At 40.6% G+C, this 22,187-nt stretch overlaps 1 protein-coding gene across 4 annotated transcripts in view; it reads left to right on the top strand.

The window, feature by feature from the left end:
* The first annotated feature begins 2,144 nt into the window (after nt 1-2,144).
* RGS17 (regulator of G protein signaling 17) overlaps nt 2,145-22,187 on the top strand; it is a 65,594-nt gene continuing 45,551 nt past the window's right edge. For 3 of the 4 annotated variants that reach the window (XM_063308422.1, XM_063308447.1, XM_063308439.1), the window contains exon 1: nt 2,145-2,282. The gene's annotated coding sequence lies outside the window, so the exon portion shown is untranslated. Of the gene's footprint in view, nt 2,287-22,187 lie in introns of all 4 variants that reach the window. The other variant, XM_063308429.1, reaches the window with a different exon arrangement.

The following is a 22,187-nucleotide window of genomic DNA, read 5'->3' on the forward strand; positions in this document are numbered from 1 at the left end:
TGAAAACTAAAAATTAAGTCAGTTTTTGGATAACTATTCCTAATCTTAATGTGCAATATAGTTTAATGGGCAATATAACATTTAACATGTAACATTTAAAAATGATCAAGCAGGTTTTTGGGTAAACATTCTCAAACATATGTACACTACAGTTCTTATGGAACAGTTCTGAACAAAATATGTTGGATCAAGCCTCTTTCTTTACCTTATGGAACTTAGAATCAGATTTTACCCTTGATTCAGGGTTTTTTTTAAATCAAAGTGGTATTGAGGAAGAATATACTTTGATTAAGGAATACAGACTAGTCAAATATGTTTTAGAGTGACCAAAAACAAACAAACAAAAAAAACACCAACCAAGATGCAAAACCACTTTGCATTAAAATTTATACACAGCAAGCACTTTCATTTATGTTTTAATTAGAATTTATTTAATTTACATTTCCCAAACCTAAGAGTCACTTGTTGAGATGGGTGGCTATAGAAGTAAGTAAGTAAGTAAGTAAGTCAGGGAAGAAAACTCACAGTACTGAACTTGACATATTCACCAATCCTTCTGTGCAATATGTTTAACGCTGCAGTCGTAACATTAAGAAAAGTATGGAGGAGAGTTAGATATCACATGAAACAAAAGTACAGAGGATACAATGCATGGGGAAAATGTGATTAACCACATTACATTTTTGGCTGCCAAAAAACTGGCTGCATGCATCAATATCCATATGTCTGATATATGATCTGCATCTTGGCGTACATTCTTTAAAAATTTGCATACTCTTTGAGGATCAACCCAGAACCAAGAAAGCAGTAACACAGGCTGAAAAGTATCTTACTATTCTGGAGAGCTGTAGGAGGGGCAGCATCTCTGAACTTTTCTCAAGATATCTTTTCCTTCATGGTCAGATGGTTATAAATCTGTTGTCTACAAAAAGATAACCCTTTCTCCCGGCCCAGGGAAACAACAATCTGACTATGAAGGAAGGTCTCTTCCTTCTTCCTTGTGGAATGTGAGCTACCATCCTGATAACGGTAAGAGGAAATTCTCCTTCTTCCTCTTCCTCTTCTTCATCATCATCATCCTAGGCCAGTGGTCTGATTCAGTAAAGGCACGGAAGCCCTGGAGTTGAACTCAGGTCAGAGGGCTTACATGGACACAACCAGGCAGTTTTATACTGCCTCCTTTCAGTATAAAAAAGCTTGTTCAACTTTCAAGTCTAGCCTAAAGTCTAGATTGTGTCCCAGCCAAGCACTAACTGGGCCTGACTCTGCTCAGCTTCTCAGTGCAGACAAAGCAACATTTACCAGGCCGCTTACCTCAGCTTCCCCCTTCCCTTCCCTCCCCCACGTAAAGGGCATTTATCTTTCTCTGGAGTCACACATCTGCCCTGTGCCTGGATGGCAAAGCTTGCTTTGGAGCTGTTCTATGGGAAGAAGTGGGAGGGAGATCCAAGACAGTCAAGGGCCCTTTGCTGAATTGGTTTCTCTCCGAATCTCCCTGCGTGGACACATCCGATTCGAAACACCAGGGCTGTTGCAAGCATTCGATGAGATCGCGATTCATTAGTTTGCAAAAGAAAAAAACAGGCCCCGTCTATGACTTTAGGCGGCGTCACGCTCAGGTCCCCTGCCTCCCCGCCGTCCAAATTAAAGTCCTGTAAAAGCCTATTCGCTTACACGGCAGCGTTGGGTTCCCTTCCAGAGCATCTCACTGCCCAAGCTGCCTCTCGTCACTCGCCGCTCACCTGTCCGCGAGAGCCCGCATCCCACTTAAACACGTGGCCAGGCGCCCCGCCACGCAGCGGCTTGCGAAAGAGCCGCCGCCGGCGGAGATCTTCCCGCTCCTTCCCCCACCTCTCCTCTCCGCGGATTCTGTGGGCCAGCGGCTCTCTTTGCCGACTCCTGTCTAGACCGCTCCGCTTGCCCTCGCCCCTCGCCGCCAGCCTCCTCCTCGGAATCTCCGGGGAAGGGAAGAAGCCAAGGGAGGGGGGGGCGCGGAGTGAGTCACGCTTCAGCGAAGCAGGGAAACTCCAGCTGCTCCGCCGAGGCCAGAGCTATTAAACGGCGCATGCGCCCGGAGCTTCTGCTCTGCTCCCCACCCTCCCTTCCTCGCTTTCCCCTCTCCCTCTTTTCCTCCCTCTCTCCCTCCCTCTCTCTCTCTGTCTTTCCCTGCCGGCTGGGTGCTGAAGTTGGGCGGATGGCAGCAAACCAGCTCCGCTAGGGACCAGCTGCACCAGCCTTTTCCCCGGGATCGTTCAGTGCCAAGCACACACCACCAGGCGGGGGTGGGTAAGATGGACCGCTTTTTTTCTCTCCTTTCAACCCTCAGCCTTGGACAAATCGCTGGCACCAAAATGTCTGCTTTATAGACCGGTGCCTGGAGATATACCTCGATCTCGACCAGACGAGCGGAGGGAGGCGAGGGGCGGAGAGGGAGGGGCTGCCTGCCTGCCTGCCTGCGTGGAGTACGAAAGCGAGGCACTGGTGGGGCTGACGGCGGCCAGAGGTGCACGTCTGGGTTTCTTGGGTGCCTCGGTGTGTGCGTGTGTGAGAGAGTGTGTGCGCGCGCACGCGCGCGTGTGTTCGAAATGTGTGTGTGGTGGGGAAATGTTGTTTCTCTCCAGTGATGCAGAAAGGGGTGGGGAGGGAGAGAGAGAGAGAGGGAGAGGCTCGGCGTGGTGGCTTCCCCGGACCTGCCCTCCTCACGCACGGTGCCGCCCGGCGGGAAGATGCTGCGGGGCTGCAGCGAAGAATGTGAACCTGGCCGAGGCAGGAAGGCAGAAGAGATTGGAAGTGGGAAGCGGGTTGGCGGCGTTGAAAGGGAATCTTAGGAAAGGGGGGATTGGGGGAAAGGAAGCTGGGGAGGCGTGAGAGAGGAGAAAGCTCCATAGAAGTACAGATATGAAAAGAGACATTTGCAGATATGAAGAGAGACATTTCCCCCCTTAGCAGGAGATAATAGAATTTTGGAATCGGCTCAGCCTTCCCCAGTCTCTTTGCCACCTATAGGATCAGCCCCTTTTCCATTTCTTTCCTTCTCTTTCTCTCTCTCTCTCTCTCCCTCTCTCTCTCTCTCTCTCTCCTTCCTTCCTTCCTTCCTTCCTTCCTTCCTTCCTTCCTTCCTTCCTCATCTCCTCTCCAAATCTCATTTTCCCCTGTTCTCCTTTCCACAACCCACTCTAAGAAATTGATATTATTTCCTGAAAACAAACCATTCCTAACAACATCTTAGATTTCATCAGGAGGAAAGGGGGGGGGGAAGAATCCTGGATCAAGAGTGGCAGCTTTGGTGTGAAGGGGATACCCACACACAAACACATACATACACTTGTAACTGAGGAGGTGGAGGAGCAGAGCTTTCCCTTGCCATTCGTAGGGTTCCTGCCCTCACCAGCCTGCTGGAGTTTCTTCTGCCTGCCTGCGACCTATTTACCTCCTTCTCCCCCAGTGCTCTTCTGAGAATGCTGAGTCCATGAAGTTGGAGGAAAGACACGTAGGGACCCAGGGGTGGCAAGTGAGGGGGAGCGTGGCTGCTGTAGAGACCAACTGCCAGCTAACAGGATGCTTGTTCTTCTGACTAGGCAAAAGCAGCAGAAGGGATCTAGCAAGGTTGAGTCAAAATCTGCCACCGCCCCTGCCACCCATTGTAAGTGGCATCTGAAATTTCGGCTGCTTCATAGAATGTCTTCGCAGAATTGCTGACCCGCCCTGCTGGTATAGAAATGCAAAGAAGGGGAGAACGTATCTGATTTTGGTCTATAGCTTTTTCCTTTCAGAATCTCCATCTTTCCCTCCAAGATATAGCAGGGTCTTATGAATCAACACTCTTATTCTATTTGTAACTATCTACTCTGCTTCTGTTATCCTTCTGTAGTTTCAGATTGCTGTAGTCCCCAGCAAGTTTACACAGATGGATGGCTCAGCCAAAATCTCTTTCATACCAGTTTTTAAGAACTGGAATCAAAAGATACAATGCTGGCCTTTTAAATATAGTTTCATTATAATCTGTTGTGTTACAAATCGCTCCAGAGTTGCTATTATGGTATTATTTTAAATATACATATCAGGGATGATGCTCAAATTTAAAGTGGGGCCAATGGATATGTTTCCCCTAAAAGGCCTATTAAGCCTTCAGTTACAGTATATTTGTAAATGTGTATCACAGAATCCTTACTCTCTAATAATGATTCTTGTTATTCTAGTTTTTCTACACATATAGGCCCATATACTCAGGGTAGCCCCTAGCAAATATCCAACCTGTTTTGAATTTGTTCATTTATTTTAATAGATAGTCCTATAAACAGAGCTCTTCCAAAGAGCATCTGGGCCTTGATCCAATCTTGGTTTGGTTATAGTTTGATCTGGTTAATTTAATCTTATCCATGTTTTTCATTAGTTTGTGGACCTTTTATCTGTATATTTTTGGTTTATCGTTTCTTACGTATTTTATCAATAAACTGTTGAGGGTCCTTAGGGATTCATCAGTCTATAAATGTAAATAACCATAATAATAATATTAATTTTCTGTCATGTGTTTTGGTAGATAGTTTATTCTGAAATATTAACATGGAATTTATTGGAAAATTAATGTCAGTGTGGTTATTTCATTGCATTTTCTGTTGTCTGCGATTTGCCTTCTGCTTCCTGTCTCTCTTCTTTTGCATAATTATTCAAGTAAGCCACACTGAGTTCAGTGAAGGCTATTTCCACATGGAAGTCCATAGGATTGCAATTTCAGGTTTGAACCATAAAAGTAGCTTTATTTATGATCCCTATAGAAAACCAGATTAGTTGGGCTTAAGCATTCCTGGAAGGGTTCTCGAAAGAACAGTGTTTTAAAATGATATGAGTAAAAAGTATGAATAAAATTCAGTGGCGATAGAATTTGATCTGTATATGGTCACAAATGCTCTTACATATTCAGAATTGATGAGGCCTGCTAAATTGTATGTTCTCATTCGGAATATCATAAGTGTCAGGGGATAGCAAAATGTCAAACAACTATTCTTCTCTTAGTCTCTTCAGCTTGACTCATTCTTAAGATCTTCCTAGCTTCCACATTTTGTGTTTCTCATGCCTGTGTGACATGTCACCTTTTACTATATTAGAAACTTTGTTGAAAGTTAGTATATAAAATATTTACATAAATAAAAAATATTTGGAAGCTATGCAAGGGATATGGAGGTTCTCACATTGTCCCTGTATAAATCATACCTGTTTATGATACGTGTAGATGTCATCAGTGTCAAAAAGGCCAATTTTACATTTGAAACATCAATCAGTTAGATCCTTGACGAAGTTAGGTTTTGCCTAATTGATATTTTATCCCATACCACCTTGTTAAAAGTTTGAGAATCTCCTGAAATATAATTTCACTAGATTTACTATAGAAGTATCATTTTTATTTTCCCTCTCATTCCCATCTTGAAAATGAGAAAAATTATAGTTGCAGAACATAATGCTTCTTCTAAAGATAGGCAATGCCACAGAGGAAAGCATTAGGATATGAAAATATCAGTCTTGCCTGTCTTGCTCAATACATTTGCTCTTAGTTGGAGGAATCCAATACTTCCATTTAATTCCCAATCGTGCCCTTGACTGGGACTCTTAAATTCAAGAGATTATAAGCAAGTTGTTATTGACCCCTTGCACTAATACACTTCTGGGGTATATTTGACTTCAAGTCTAGTCAATAAAGAGAGCTTTCCACTAAGCGCTGTGACCTACAAAGGAGCCAAATGAACTTATAGACTTCTCTTGATACTACTCTAGGAATATGAGTACATTTGAACAAACAGGATAGAAAGACAGGTAATCCTAGATGCTCCTAGAATAGTATCTCTAGAAAGGATTCAGGAATGGTAAAAACAAAAAAGCCTTGGCCTTTTGCTTACTATCTTCAGGGTCTGCCTTTTAGATTAGGGTGTTCTACAGCAATAGTTCCCAATCTGTGTTGCAGGGCCTAGAGGAAATTCATGAAAATATTGCAAGTGGTCTGTAGTTGGATACCCAATCAAATTAAACAAACAAACAAACAAATAAATGCCCAAAATATCAGAAAATCACCAAATCTTTTGAGAGGTTGGCAGTCACATCAAAATATTTTGCAAAATTTCAGGAAGGAATGCTGACGTATTTTGAGATTTGGCAATCTCATGATATTTCAGCCTTAAGAAAAAGTAATTTGGGGTCTATGAACACCACTGAGAGGGGCCATTATGCCATGGTGCCTGAAGGCACTATATTCAGACCCCTGGGTTATGTAGTTGTCTTCAAATAATAACAAAAGAAATGGAAAAGTTTAGGAATCACTGTTTTGGAGTCCATAACTCTTAAAGACAGTGCAGGCCTCTTTCCACTGTCTCTTTTCTATTGTCTGAATTTGATTACCTTATTTCAAAAATTTCTTTGGAACTCTGCTACTTGACATACTTATCTGAGCCACTGAGCTGTTTACCTAAATTTCTCAAAGCATTTCTCAGTCTGGTTTCTGAAAGCTGGTATCTGTGGATGCTACATTTTTTATGGATGTCTCCCACAAGTTTAGCAGTTTGTAGCTCAAAGCCTAGCCATAGCACGTCTTCCTCCATTTTTTCCACATAACAACAGTGTGAGGTAGGTTAGGCTAAGAGAGAATGACTGGTTCAAACTCACCAAGTGGGTTTGAGTAGCTGAGGTGAACTAAACATCAGTCCTAATCCTTACCCACAAAACCACAATGGTTCTCACTAGCTGCTTCTATGGAAGGAAATTCTACTGCCTTTACATCATTACACTATATAAAAGTGTCCTCCTTGAAAGAGATTAGGAAGGCAGTGCCTTTGTGTTGTTGCTGAAACGCTATCATATATAGAATAGATGAAGTTTAAATATATTTCTATGTGCATGATTTCATCATAGAATGTCATATTTTCCCTGAAACAACCTGTTCTCATTTTCTGATGGGGCATTGGCCTGCAGGCTCTCAAATCAGAAACTTCTCTAAACCGGGTGTAGGAAAGGGTTTTGTTATTTTTTTTTAATTCAGCAGGCAAAAGAGCCACAGGAAGTTGTACTGTAGCCCGTTTCTTAAGGGTGCAGTAGCATACATCACATCTGTCTTTTTCAGTTCTGAAGTCCAACTGTTCAAATAGGTTTTCTTGACTTAGACACTACTGTCAGTGCAGAGTAGGTGGCTACTAGTTCCTGAACTCTGGTGAAGCTCAGCCTTTACAATTGACTCATATCATAGTCTTTATACTTGTTAAGTAATCATATAAACTCACCTTTCCAAGTCCACTGGTCACCACAGTCACTTGCTGTAATGTAGCAGTTCTTCCTGAGACTTGGATGATGAATGGGAAAATGAGTCTAGCATCTGATGTTTCCTAAGGATCAAGCACTGCTGGACTCTCAGATGCACCCATAGCAGCTGCCCAATCTCTTCTCAGGTATCTTGTTTCTTCCTAGATGAATTCCACTTGGGATAAACACTTCCTATGAATATGATTCATGATTCATCCCTTTGGGGTTTTATGACACTGGACACCCTGTCTAGGCTGTAATGCCTTTTTGTCTTCAGGTGCCGGCTCCAGGGTTATGGCCTTCACCTTGTTCTTATTTGGTTTCACATTACTTTGGTGATGATATGTCCCATGTAGCTGACTTCATTGATCATAAACTGTATTTTGTCTTGGTTGAAACAAACACCCATTGCCAGAGGCCTCTCCATCACCTTCTTTAGAAGGTCATCATGCTCTGCTTTGTAGAAACAGCAGTTATCACTTCATCAGCTATTATGTGCAATTCTTCAATATTTTCAAAACATTCATGGTCCTTTTGTTGGAATATTTCACTGGTTGATTTTATGACAAAAGATAATGTGGTGAAACTATGCTGTGGAGAGTTCAGTGTGCACAGCTCTGTTCATTCTGCATCTAGGGATATTTATTAATGACCATTTTTCTCATCTGGGATGGGGAAAATATGTTTTTTTGCCAAGCTCCTCTGATATTCTCTTCTGCTGGTATAGAGAAATGTTCTCATTTGAATGCTTTGTTGAAATCTTTTGGGTCTAGACACACCCAAGAGTCCCATACTTCACTAGCCTGTTTACCCATGCTAGGGGCCTTGTCACTCCATACACTTCCATGTTTTTCCATGTCTCTTTAAGCTCCCTGTGATGGCACAAGGAATTTTCCTGTATACATGAATTACCAGTAGTAATTCAGGTTCTGTGTGGATGTAATGTTTTCCTGGAAAGCAACCTAGTCTTTAAAATACCTCTTGGTACACCTGAATTAAATCCTCTTTGCTTTCTGGCTTTGGGCTGTACTATAGGCATCATGTGTATGAGATCCATGGCAATGTGATCATGCAAGTTAAGTAACACTTAACTGGCTGATTGTCAGTGATTATGAGGAACCTGAGGTCTTTATAAAGACAATGCCTTTTGACTTTACATGTGATATCACAAAGGCAGTTAGCAGTGTTTTAATAGCCTACCTCTGGACATCCTGACCCAGTTGTTCAGCAGTACTCTCTAGCATGGTGTTTGCCTCAGAATCACTGGTCAGGTTGAAGCTGATTTCCAGTTTTGTTGTCTATGTACTATATCTACCTGCCTGCACTTTTGAGAGTACATGCTGTCATTGAGCACATAGTGAGTCTATAGTGTTGGTGGCTGAACACAGTTCAGGTTAAGAACTCTGTACTACCCACTTTGGTGAAATAATTTGGACCTTTACACATCCAACATAAAACATTATAAGCTAAGCATGTTCTAGGTTGGTGCATTTGTTCACAACTACTACATGTAATTTCACTTGTGCACATGCATCTTGATCCTTGGGGTTGCTAGCAGCACATTCCATCAATTTGACGGTGGTCTTAGCTGGAGGGTTCACTTTTCCCATATGATAGATATCTTTGACATGCCTTGTAGCTGAGCCCAAGTTAATGGCTTTGGTTCTGCAGATACTCACTGCCTGTGAAGTTGGGACAATGGCATCCTCAGGTCAGAGGGGAGGGTGTCAAACAGGTCAGTCTGATTAAAGTAGCATTGCACAATTGTGATACGAGCATGTCTCCTTTTGTGCATGAACTGGAATGTTGCATGTATGTCCAAAATGGACAGAGCTTGCAGTGTGATGGTGTGACATTTCCATCATTTTGGCAAAAGCAGTAGGAGCCTGTGGATGCCCATGTCCAAGGACAGGTACAGTGACATCAAATGCAAGAAAAATCAACAGTTTAGAGGTTGGTTTGGCCAGAAAGCTGCTTAATGGAAAACTATAATAAAATTTTATAGGAGGGAGGCTCGGCAATTGTTTCTACTTGAATTTGCATCTGGTTTCCCATAATATCAAACTATCTTATGCCTGTTTAGCTGAATCTAGGCTCTGTTGAATGATAGCAGTGATGCATACATTAGGATTCTGGCCATCTCTAATGAATCATCCAAGTATCTTGTCCATGCCATACAAGCAACATCAATAAGAACAGTGTGAAAGGACTGAATGCTAAGATTTTGGATTAACTATTTCATTTGTACTTTGCTAAAAATAAGTAAAGCCTCTCCAAGCTGAGCACATGTCTTGGTGACTTCATGTAGGGACTAGGTAGCTTCCTTGGCAGCAATACAAAAGTATTTGCCATTGTTTTTTTACAACCCTGATGTTCCCTGCAGGTAAGCTTCTCAGCCCAGACAAAATTGGTCAGGTTCTGTTACACCAGCACTAACGTTTGTGATAAACACTGAATTCAGCATTTCAGCTCTTTCTTTGAAAAGAACATTTTTATCCCTTGCTACTCATTAAAGTAGAGGAAAATAAATCATGCCGAATATCCTCAGTGAATGCAAAAAAGTACAGGTTGGAGAATTCAGCTTTTTTTGGATAAGTGTCAAAGTTTAAGTTACATATATTTTTGATTATTTGGAAAAGGAAAGTTCTTTAATAGTATCATGGAAACCATCAAAGAAAAGTAGGGTGTTACGTACAGTGGTCTGGTTCTATGGACCTGTCAGAGCCCTAACAATGATCAGCAGTGTGGAAATTGCAGCTGCACCTTCTGTTCAGTACATAAGCCTCCTCTTTGCACTTTTCTCAAATCCCAGGAGAAAAAAAAATGCACACTTACCTGCCTTTTCTTGTTATGTTTGACTTAAAGCAGGCCTTTCCAGGTTGTGACCCACCAAGCTAAGGACATTGCACTTCCTCTTTTTACTACCTACTTGAGTAAAATGGTGAAAACAGGAGGTTGTCAGGTACCAAAGGCTGGTGACATGGATTTTTTTTTTGCTGAACTTGAAATCTAGCAGTTTTTTCTAGGAAGCAAAACAGAAGCATGCTTCCAAGCCTATATGACAATTAGTAGCTACCACTCAGGATATATGCTCTTTCTCAGAATCGATGTCAGTAGCTGAAGGACATAATGAGGAGGATGCTACTGCACTCATGTCCTGCTTGTAGGCTTCCCTTGGTCACTGGTTGGCCATTATAGGAAAGAGGATAATGGAATAAATATGCCTTGCTTGGTCTTTTTATGTTTTTATAGCTAATTAAATGAAAAATGTTATTGTTTATTCTCTTTTTCGGTAGTTCTGTATTTTGCTGCAAAGACATTTAGATGTTGCACTAAATCACAGCTTAGAGATGCCCCACTGACAGTTTTTAAGGGACACATCATCATGATGCAGCCTTTGTCTCCTCCTCAGCCCACTGTGGAAGCAGCTTGAGTTCATTCTTAGCTGTGTCCAATTTTAAAACACTGTTTTCTGTCTTCTCCCAACACTAGTCTGGGTGTATCTACAGTCTTCAGAATCCTGGGCAACTACCAATTTCTACTGAAAGGCTAAGGTGAGTGTGGGCATGCCTCTTCCATTCTGGCTACTAGGCACTACATCTATGGCCATTTTGGCTTAGATTGGAGGAGAAAATGTCACCAACCATTTAAGATGCAAAGTGCTGTTCAGGCATTATGTGAGCTTTTTATATACACCAGCGTCCTGGTGTTCTGGAAAACTGTGAGACCTGTTATTAAACACATATTCAGTGGTTTAAAATTTTTTCCTTAAAAGATCAGCAATCAATTTGAACTAAGAAATGGATACATTACTGGTTCTATCCTGTTTGCATTAAATTCTGCCAAGGAGTTTTGCATAGCAATGCTTTCTATTATTCTTATTACTTTGGGAAAGAGGCAGTGCCATTTTGCCTATTCTAACATCATGTGGCATGCTCTGTGAGATACATCTGGTTGTTGTCAAATGCAGCCACTCGTTGCCAGCTCTGACATTCACTTGCAGCATTCTTGCCAATTTTGGATATTTTGGAGCTGGGATGAAATTGATGTGCATTGTGCCAGTTTCTTCTTCTAGCCCAGATGACAGGAAGTCAGTAAACCTGTCTATCAGTCTTCTGGAATACTGACAAACCTCAATCCAAGATTAGCCCAATCAACAGGTTTGGAGTGGAAGATGAACTGGGATGAAATGAGGAACAGCTCAACTTGCTTACTGATCTTCCAGAACACTGGCAGACCTGTGTTCAGAAATAGCCCAAGTGACAGATTACTGGCATAGAGGGTTTCTGTACTAGCAACCTGTCATAACTTGAAAGGTGACTAAAGATTGAATCCCAGGCACCTGCCCACATTCACCAAGTCTTCCCCACCAAACTTTATGGACAGCAATCAATGGTGGTTTTTCCCATGGACTGAGAATGGTGGCTGGGAGGGGAAACATAGCCAGAGAAATTTGCCCTGAAATCGTAGCACAGCAGTGTTGCAAGGACAGGACCATTAAGAAGCCTCACTACTAAAGCAGAGAAGACCTCATCTGTCAGGTCAGTGCAAATTGCACTGGCACATTTTTCAAGGACAGAAGGAACACACTTTAACACACCTGTGAGGAAGAGCCCTTAGAATGTATCTTTTTAATTCTTGTTCTAAAGAGGTGTCCATAAGGATATGAAGTGTAGACATTTCCAAACATTTCTATTAGTTTATTTTTCAGGAGAAAACATTTTGTAAAATGCATTGCTTTGTAAAATGTATTAGTAATGTAATGAATTGGTAAAGTGTAAGTCAAATTTAGCAACTGGAAATAATGATATTCTAGGCAAATTTAGAATCAACAGTGTAATTACCTTTCAGGTGACTTTCTAGGGAAAGCCAGTTCTTCAGATGTTCTAAAATCAGAAGAATTTTAGTTTCCATCTTAGTTTTCATTGTTTCCTCTTAAAATATATTTCATAAGAATAATTGTTTTAAAGCCTGAGTGGTCAGGCTTTAAAACAATTTCAAAGTGAAAATCTGAATTTGTTTGAATGTAGCTTTAAACACCACTAAGCACTTTCATGTTTTTTTCCTTATGAAACATTTCAGTTGAACTATTTAAAATAACTTTCGAAGCATTTGCCTAGAATGCAAAATTGAATACATTTGACTAAGTTTAATTCAAATAAACCATGTAAATTAGAACATATCCAGATAGACAGCAGCAGATGTTTAAATTATTTTTTAAATTCCATTTAAAAAAAATAATCATAGCAATATAGCTGATACAGCCCTGCAATGTCCTTTTTTAAAAAAATAAAAGCGTTTTCTTTTTTTCCTATACCTTCTCTTGGAATTCTGTAATAATGGGCTGGGAACTCAGCTGAAAAATCTGCCACTTAGAAGTTCTTAATATGGTCCACTAGAGAGTCATATCTTTCAAGGTCTTTATGCATTTGTTGGGATTCATTAAGGTTCAGAACCACACCACAAAGCAGAGTACACAAACCATCTCATGCTGAGGAGCATCAGTTACAGCCCTTGTATTGTTCCCCTTAGCTGAATATGTTGCACAGCTTAAACTGGTCTCCCTAAACTGGACTGCTTAGTTCTAGTAGAGAATGCTAATCTTTAAATAATATTTAGCGGCCAATCCAGTTGCTTTTATATGTAGCATAGATAAGAGCACCATCTTGCTAAAAGCTCAGGCAGCCAAATGATAAGCTGGTTTAGCTCAGAAGTTATAAACCCAAGTCATGATGCTATTCTTAAACAACCTTCTGCACCTTTCAATGGGAAATCCAAAAACTCAGACATAGAGTATGTTGGGACAGATTTTCCTTAGCATCAGCCTAAAATTTAGGCTGCAGATCCTTTGTACATGCATTGGTACAATCAGGATGAAATTGATAGAATACAGAGTAAATGAAAAATTCAAGGGTGAGAGAGTTTACAGTGACAATGCCTTTTGAACTCAGAAGCTGTTCATCTAGCACACATTTTTCTTTGTACAAAGATTATAAAGGCTTCACACTGCAGACACTGGACTGATGCTGACCTGCTTCATTCACTGCATAGCATTGTTCTCCACTAATGGCCATTTGCAAGCTGGTATATTTTGTTCCATTTATTTAGTCCTCACATTATATAGTTCCTTGGGGTTGGGGGTATCAGTTGTTTGACTTCATTTTGGAAATAACAGAATTCTGTCTTAGCTGACAATTGCATGCAGAGAAATGCATATTAGTATGTCATTTAAAAACTTCCGTTTAGCATGGTATTGATCACCCATTTTGTAAGTGGTTTCAAATCCTTGTAATGATACTTGGTATTATATAAAAATTAAGAGTGTTCAGAGCAGTTCATATACACCATGTCTGGTGGATTATCCAGTATCTACATAGGCAGTTGCTTTATCTTGGGATATAGAAGAACACATGCTTGTTACTTTCAGAACAGATGAACAAAGCCAAAAAAAATATGTATGATTGAATTCTTTACTTACAGTAGAGTACAGTAGAGTAAATGTGTGGTGGCAAAGCAGCTCCAAGTATTCTTGGATTACATTGCTTGATTGGGTCCTTTCCAATTTAGTTTCTGTCATGGTTTTGGAACTAATGGCTTGCACTGGGAGAAAGCCTGTGGGAGTGGAACTGTGTGCAAATACCTGCAAGTGGATTTCAGTACCACCGACACCATAACCTTTAGCTGAAATGGGACTGACAGGGCCTGTTTTGAGAACAGTCCTGTCCACATTTGGATATTCAGCATTTGTCTTGTCAGCTGTGCTGTCCAACATTTACATGAAATATGAGGGGGATATAGGTCTACATATCACTAACATGATATATCTATCTGTCCAATGCAATTCTAGCAGGGAAAACTTAATTGAAGCAAAGATAATGTCCTGTTGGTCAAATGTGCCAGTGAAAAGACATTTGATAGATGTACAAATGTATCATTTTTGTATTGCAGTATCCCCCCTTAGATACACCCTAAATGTTCTGCCTGGGTCAGGATACTCCTGGAATTTTGACCAGCTTAACCTTGTACACCAGTAGTACCTTATCACAAAGGAACTGGGATATAAGCCTGCCTGTGGACATAATTTAGTTTCTTAGTTTCCTTTCCAGATCCTACTGTCATCTCTTATCCGATAAAGTACAGTAGAAGTAAGCTTAACTGAATCCACTGGCACAAATAATAAGGGAGAGGGAGTGATCAAAGTGCAAGGATCCCTGCAATGGGAAAAAAGAGTTTTAAAATTAAAGCTACTGCTGTATTTTTATTGTGAAACCTTGGAACCGATGTGACTGAAAATCTCCCCTCCCTTCCATGGGATAATTATGAACCATAATGCTAATCTCAGAAATATTGGCATTCCTTCACATTTATTGCATGTTATTAATTTGATAAACACATCTCTTTAGTCCTGAGTCCAAATCATTAATGAAAATGATGAGCAAGCCCAGACTGGGACAGTTACCTCTGGGACCTCTTGACATCTCTTAATAATTACTTGATAAATACTCAATTGATAATTACTCTTTCAAAACAGCTTGTCATCACATTATATATCCACCTGATGATAGCTTCCTCCTGCCATAGTATTTTCTTTTCCTTTTTAATCATAAAGATGCCATATGGTAGAGCCAACAGGAATTGACGGTGGGTGTTTTAGGCTACCATCCTGCACATAATCTGGGTGCAACACTCCAACAGAGTTAAATACTCCAGCCTTTCCAATCTGGTACGTCAGCCTTCAATCTCCCAAGTGTTAGCCAGATCTCACAAAATGTCTGGATGGATGATTTGCAGATGGCTTCCTTTTTTCCATTAGTTCCTTCTTCTTCGAATCCCACCCTCTCCACTTTTCCCTTCTTTGCCAGAAGTCTGAATTCATTACCTTCAGACAGCTTCCTTCCTCTTTCCTTTGCTCAGTCTATTTTGGGGTCTCAAGCCTATGTATATTTTCTCCTCCACCTTACTCTCCATTTGGGATCCCCTGACCTTCATAAAATTAGGCTGAAGGCCACATGCATAGGTTGCCCTACCTGCCTCAGGAGTGACCTGCAGATCAATGAGAACATTAGATGTATTTGATCAAATTGCCAGCAGCCCTGACACTTTCTGCATTCAATGATGTCATAACTCTTTTCAGTAAATGTACTTACTCCAGTGCCAGGAAAATAAATTTGGACACCATCCTTATACCCACTGATGTGACTAAATTCAGTGGAGCTTATTACTGAATAGACGTTATTCATATCTTTATAATGATCATTTTCTCTTTAATTATATATTTAGCCCACCTGTCCTGTTTCTTTTCATTGTATAGTCTCTGTTTCACAGAACTCTTTTATAACATGTTTCCTGAACTTAAATGCTTCCTCTCCTAAAATTTCAATCTTAGCTTTTACATTTTGGCTATATATTTAAAAATATTTCGTTTTCTTAATTGCATCTATCAACAACTGCTGAGGGGGTATGTTTAAGACAAAGATGTCAAATAGTGAGTATTACCAAGTATCTGTGTTTAGTTTCTTTTACAACAAATAAACAATTATCTTACATAAATAATATTAAACATTAAGTTTAGTATTAAACAGGACCAGTGAACAAGTTATATCTTGCAATATTTGAATGCTTCCCAGGAGTATATGTGACAGCAACAGCTTTAATTCATGAAATCATAGTCTACCAAATTAAAACAAATCCTCAGGTCAAGCTCAATTACTAGAAATGAACCTTGTCAAGCAGATTTTTACCAGTCCTTATAAGATGCAGCCGTGGTTCCCAAAACCCAGTCTCTCCCATCAGCACAACCTGCACAAAGACTCACTGACTGGCAGTATTCTTCTTTCCCTTTCTGGTCCTGCTCCTCCTCCTCCTCCTCCTCCTCCTCCTCCTCCTCCTCGAACAATGTACCAGTATACCACCTGAGCTTCAGGGCCTTGAGCTTCCTTCTGAAACGTTCAGTCTGTGGTGATTCAATGGTTGTCATTCTTTCAGGTGTAATTTGTTCCCCCAAGTATCAGTAGAAATGGACAACTGGCAACAGACTTGGTAAGCCTTGAAAGCTATTTCTTCATGTCCTTGACCCTTGCTCCTATAGACAACACATCTCATGAACTGATGAGTCCAGCGATATATGTTTGCTTCAATTCCTCCCAGTAATGAATCACCAACTATCATGACTCCTCCTTTATCTTCTTATGGGGTACAGCAGCATTCTGTCTGGGACACTCTAGGGATCTGCCATCTGTCTTTCTATTCTGCAGTGCCTCTTCTCTGGACATCAAAGCCAGTTTCATCTGCAGAAGCCTGTTTCTGAGTTCTAGCAATGCAGAATAACTTCTATACCTCCTGTGTCTGGTTGTTACTCTCTTCCACTTGCACCTTTGTTTATCTCTCTTCCTTATGGAGGATCGCTTCTACTGTCCATTTCTCTTGTTGAAATGCCTTTTGTTGAAGTGATATGTCATCATCCTTTCTCATTAACTGAAGCGTGGCCCCTCACTGCTCCAGTCCTTTTACATTTACTACAAGGACTGCTATGACAAACCTGCCTTGACACAGTTGCAGACTTCTATCCATTCATCTTCATTTTTTCTTCTTAGGACACTACCAGCAGAAAGGCTTTTATTTCTTCTCATTGTACCTTTCTCAGGATCTCATGTTAGTCAGCCACTTGACTATTGATATGGAGGGAAAATTTGTTAGGGGTTCCTTCCAAGCAAACTGCTGTTAGCTCTCCTTGGTTGCTGGTTCAGTGAGACCATGCCCTGCAGCCAGACCTGCCTTATATTTCACTTCCAGTCTCTGGACTTACCTTCCTGTCCTGTTTATGATAATACAGAGGCACCTTGCTAACTGATTTTAAATGTCATCTCCTCCGTCTTCTCTCTAAATCACTGCAGAAGCAGCCTAAATTTGTCTAAACTGTTTTTTTCTTTTCTCCTGACTCAAACCTTGCAATTTGGACAGTTTATGATGCTTCATTGATGATATAGTCAGTGACACAGTCAGGGGCTGGGATCTGCCCCATGCCCCATTAGCTACTTTAGTAAGCATTGCCTTTTATGTCCATTTTGTCTTGAGGTGCAGACCTCTGGCTTAATAGACCTGCTAGCCTGGATGGATGGATGGATGGATGGATGGATGGAGAGAGAGAGAGAGAGAGAGAGAGAGAGAGAGATGATAGATAGAGATGGAAGTGACACAAGACTGTTGATCTTCCAGGAAATCAACAGACCAAAAAACAAAGAGCTGATTTGACTGGTGAGGTGTAGGAGAGACATAGGATGAAGGAGAAGACCAACACAACTCCATATCTTAGCTGAGTTGTCTTTCTTTTGCAAAGCTATTTGCATGGCAGAGATATGAATGAGAGAGATAGGGTAAAAGAGACAGAGGGGCAGTGGGGATGGGGGAAGGACATAACATTTTCCTAAAGAGAAAAGATTCTCTCAACTTAAAGGTGTGATCCCAAAATTGCAATCCTTGGTGCCAATCCTTTACAAGACTATAACCCTGTGAGACTTGCCTCCAAGGAGATGTTGCTGAATTTGTCCTTCAATAAAATGTGTTAGTCCGAAAAGGTGTTACCAGATCCCTGCTGATTTTCAGTAAAACTGTCACTTTCTGACTTAAAGAGATGGAAGTGATTCTGATTATTAAGAAAGAGGAAGAGGAGGCATTTTTGGTTTTAGTTGGTTTTTAATCCCAGGAGACTGGTAGTCCTGGGGGAAGGGGAAGGGGAAGGGGAGGGATCTACCTGTCTGGCCAATGAGACATAAAAATGTGTGGGAAAATGCCCAGAGTCCACCAACCTTGATCCTCTATATGTTCTGGAAAGTGATTGGAGCTTGTTTTTCCTAACTGTAGGTGTTGGGGGTGGGGGTGGGGAGGAATTGGGGTAGTAGTAGCTAGTAATCCCTGCCCTCAGGCAGTCCCACATTAAAACTTCAAGGATATCATCCTTGCCTGGCCTCATTGGTGAGGCACAGTAAGGCTCAGCCATGAGGTCAGTACAATTTATGTTGGCATACTTTCTGCTGACTGCAGGACTAAAGTGTCTGTGAGGAAGTGTTCCGATTACTCAGTAGGAAGCAGTCATCTAATCACCCACAGGAATTCTCAGGATGTATCCCTTGTACTGAGCAGCCATTCCGGAGATTAACTTTTCACCTCTCACAACTCAGTGCAGAATCCTTCAAAACACACAGCTTCTCTGTATACTTCTCTCTTTCCTTCCTGTTCTGTTAGCTCTGTGGTTCATTGTTCACAACAATGGGAGAGGCAGTTGGACAACGGCTCGGAATGTTGAAGACTGTTACATTCTAAGCCGACCTCTCTATTCCCTCCTGGTCATGTGACCTACAGCATAGCATCTGCAGCCCACCCTTTTCACTCACAATTGCAAACCTGCACACAAGACACGGGGAAAGCAGTAACACAAATACAGACCCAATACATTACTTTGTTCCAGAGAAGATGCTTGCTTTGGCTACTGCTGATAAAGCAACTGGGAAGAATTCCAGCAGCTGTACTGTGCATGCTTTCCCCACCTTGTTTATTCTTTCCAAGCCAACAGAATGTTGGAATGAAATTATGTAAAGGTGTGGGGGGATCAGATCTCTGCCAGCATGAAAACACTCTGGAAACTTACCAAGTGTGGCATAGGGGGGAAAGGTGGGAAAAGAACAATTGAGTTTTAAAATGGGCTAGATGCAGCTGGGGGCAGCAGAGAAAAAAAATCCAGAAATACCCCCCACACACACACATTCCTATGGGAAAGGCACTTGGGCAGCACCATGAAATGTTGCTGATTCCTCCATTCTAAACCCCCTCTATCCTCCCCATCAAATGACCTAGAACTGAGCTATTATTAAAGGATCGGAAAGAATTCCGGAAGCTGTGATCTGCAAGTGTTCCCTAATTTATTAACTTTCTGTTTCTATTCAGTAGGGCTGGGCAAGGAAGTTGTGCCAAGCATGTTACTGCAAATAATATACCTCCCTTGGAAGGGTGAGAGTAGTGGCATGTCTGCTTCCGGAGCTGCCTCTGAGTTTCCACATGCATGTGATTGCACAAGCACTTGGTTTTGCCAGCAGTCCAGTGGAAATAGTGTCTCTGCATGCACACCCATGTATAGGCAACTGGGCACAGCTTTCAAAGCAGCTGGTGAGCCTCGCGAAGAAGATGATTGTTTAATGCTTCAAAGAGAAGTGCTTTTTCACCCTGGAGCACTTTACAAACCATCTCTTTTAAATTCTGTGCATAGCCCAGCCATTCAGTCCATTTGAGAAAGTTCTCAATCAAGAGCCAATATGGCATAACGGCAAGATAGAATTGCACTAAAAACTATAATCCAGTGTTTCTTGGCAGCTCGAAGATGTGTGGACTTCAACTCCCAGAATTCCCCAGCCATCCATGCTCAGAAAGACCTATTTACATGTTATTTTAAATGTACTGAGGCAAATAAACACCTTATACCTGAGAAATGAATCTCCGGTACTGTTATGCAATATAAATCTTAACCTCACACTTTACACCCCAGTGGTCTGCCATCTTTCTCCCTGTGCTTTGCTAAGTCTCTTGGCCATATTCTGTTGCACGTTGTCCGTTCTTACAGAGTGCCTGACTAGTCTTGTCGGGTGCCACACAGAGTTTGTGTAGGAGACCATCCTATGAGAAGCGTTCTGCTCATCTAGTCATGAATCAACCCCTAAGTTACAATGACATTTCTTTTTTATAATAAGTCTTCTCAAGTATTAGAAAAGATGATAGGGCCTGATAATGCAGTACATCAAAAGCCTATCTTTCATCTACCCTTTGAAGGTTTTCTAAAGCCTACACTTGGACTGGGAATTGAATTTCACTGCTTCAGTTAATATAGAAAAAAATGCTGGGAAAGCTATTAATAATCAAGTTTGTATATTATTAGATATCCCCTGGGATTTTGTATTATGTTGCAAGTTGTCTGTTGCTTAGGGAGTCTCTAGAATATTTAAAGTAGCCTGAATTCAAGTAAGATACAATGTCTAATGTTTTTAGTAGCCCAAAGAATCACTTGCATAATTTATGTTTGCTTTTTTACTCTGAACTTTCCTGGAGTAGGTGTTTTCAAAATGATATGCTAAATTTTCTACACTAAATTGTCCAATCTTACTGACCTACGTAGAATATCAGGAGATGCTAATACAGTTCTCCAAGTTTCACTTTCTAATAAAGTTGCTGATACCTCTAGATAATGGAAGAATCATTGTTGTATGCATTCAGCATCACTGGCACTTCATCGCATCCTGATTTTGGATGTATCTGTTTTGAAACCCACAGATGCAAAAGTAAATTTCCAATGTAACTGTACGTTCTACTGAAGACAAGGTCAAGCCGTAGTAACAAAATCAAAATTGGAGTTTGGGAATCTCTATTCTGGGAAGAACCCTCCCTTCCTTCCTTCCTTCCTTCCTTCCTTCCTTCCTTCCTTCCTTCCTTCCTTCCTTCCTTCCTTCCCTCCCTCCCTCCCTCCCTCCCTCCCTGTCTGCATTAGGTTTTTTCTTGAAAAAAATGTAATCTCTCTACTAAAATCTTTTCCTTGATTTCATAAAGAAAAAAATGAGAATGCTACAGCTTTAGTCCCCTACAGCCAAAAAATAAAGCTCAGTTTCTTCCTTATATATCTGAGTTTAGCTTTAAGTATTTTAAGAATGCTTAAAAAATGCAAATATTTTTTAGCATTCACTAGTGTGTTTCTAGAAGGGTTACTTTTAATGTGCTAGATTAATTTTTTAAATAAATTTTATTAAGTTTCAAGAGAAGAGTAAAAACTACACAAAAACAAAAAACACAAAGAAGGAAAAAAGAACTAAAAAGGTGTGAAAACACAATAATTTTTTTTTCAAATTTACAAAAACATATGGCTTCTGACTTTAAACAGCAAAAATATACAAAAAATGCCATAATCAATCTCTTACTCTATATTAAACCAAAACCACATTGTTTCTATATATCATTCCACTTAGGCACATAATAAAAATCACTAAGTACAGTTACTCCTCCCCCTTATATTAAAATGAAGAAAAAAGAAAATTCATATAAATCTCTTGAACATATTTCTCCCCTCCAAAAGATAACACATATTTAATTATTCCCTTCCTACCACTATTCTATACATTTCTGTTTACTAAAATAATCAAATAAAAAAGCACATAGATTGTCTGCTATTATACTTGATAATACAACAGTTTTAATAATCTTAATAAGCCCCCCCCAAAAAAGACAACTCAGAACAGTAATCTTAAATCAAATCCTTAAAACCATCCAAATAAACACATTTTTAACCTTAATAATCTTAATCCAAATCTTTAAAAGCAAATGACATCAATCAAACCCTTAAAGCAAACCAGATAAACATTCTTTAGCTGTTATCCCACTTCAAAATAAACCAGAGCATTTACATATCCCCACAATGTGCACAGAGCTTTTCTCTTGAAAGAATCAAACAGCCCGACTGCCCCCCTCAAGAATTCCAGCTTCTTTTCATGGCGTTCCACCAGAAAGTCAATTTCACTTGCGGCTTGCAGATCTCTCTCCCTTAAATTTCTCCAAATCCACTATCTGATCTTCATCCAGCATCTCAATAAAAATCCCAACCTCACTCTTAGAAGAAACATTTCTATCACTGTTGAATTCCTTAATTTCATCCACCACATCCCCAACCTGATGGCACATTTTAAATCTCATATTTTCCATGATGTCCTGAATATCTTGCATAAAAGCTTAGTAAAAGTCAGAAGAAATCTGTTTAAAATCCTCCATGTCTCACACCGTAGATTATGGCACCCCCTAGGAGCTTAACCAGTGAAAGTCAAGGATATGAAAAAGTTCCAAAATGTTTTTACGCAAGCGAAAGTGAGATAAGGAGACAG

Source organism: Candoia aspera, chromosome 1 (assembly GCF_035149785.1).
Source record: "Candoia aspera isolate rCanAsp1 chromosome 1, rCanAsp1.hap2, whole genome shotgun sequence".
Classification (NCBI taxonomy): Eukaryota; Metazoa; Chordata; class Lepidosauria; order Squamata; family Boidae; genus Candoia; species Candoia aspera.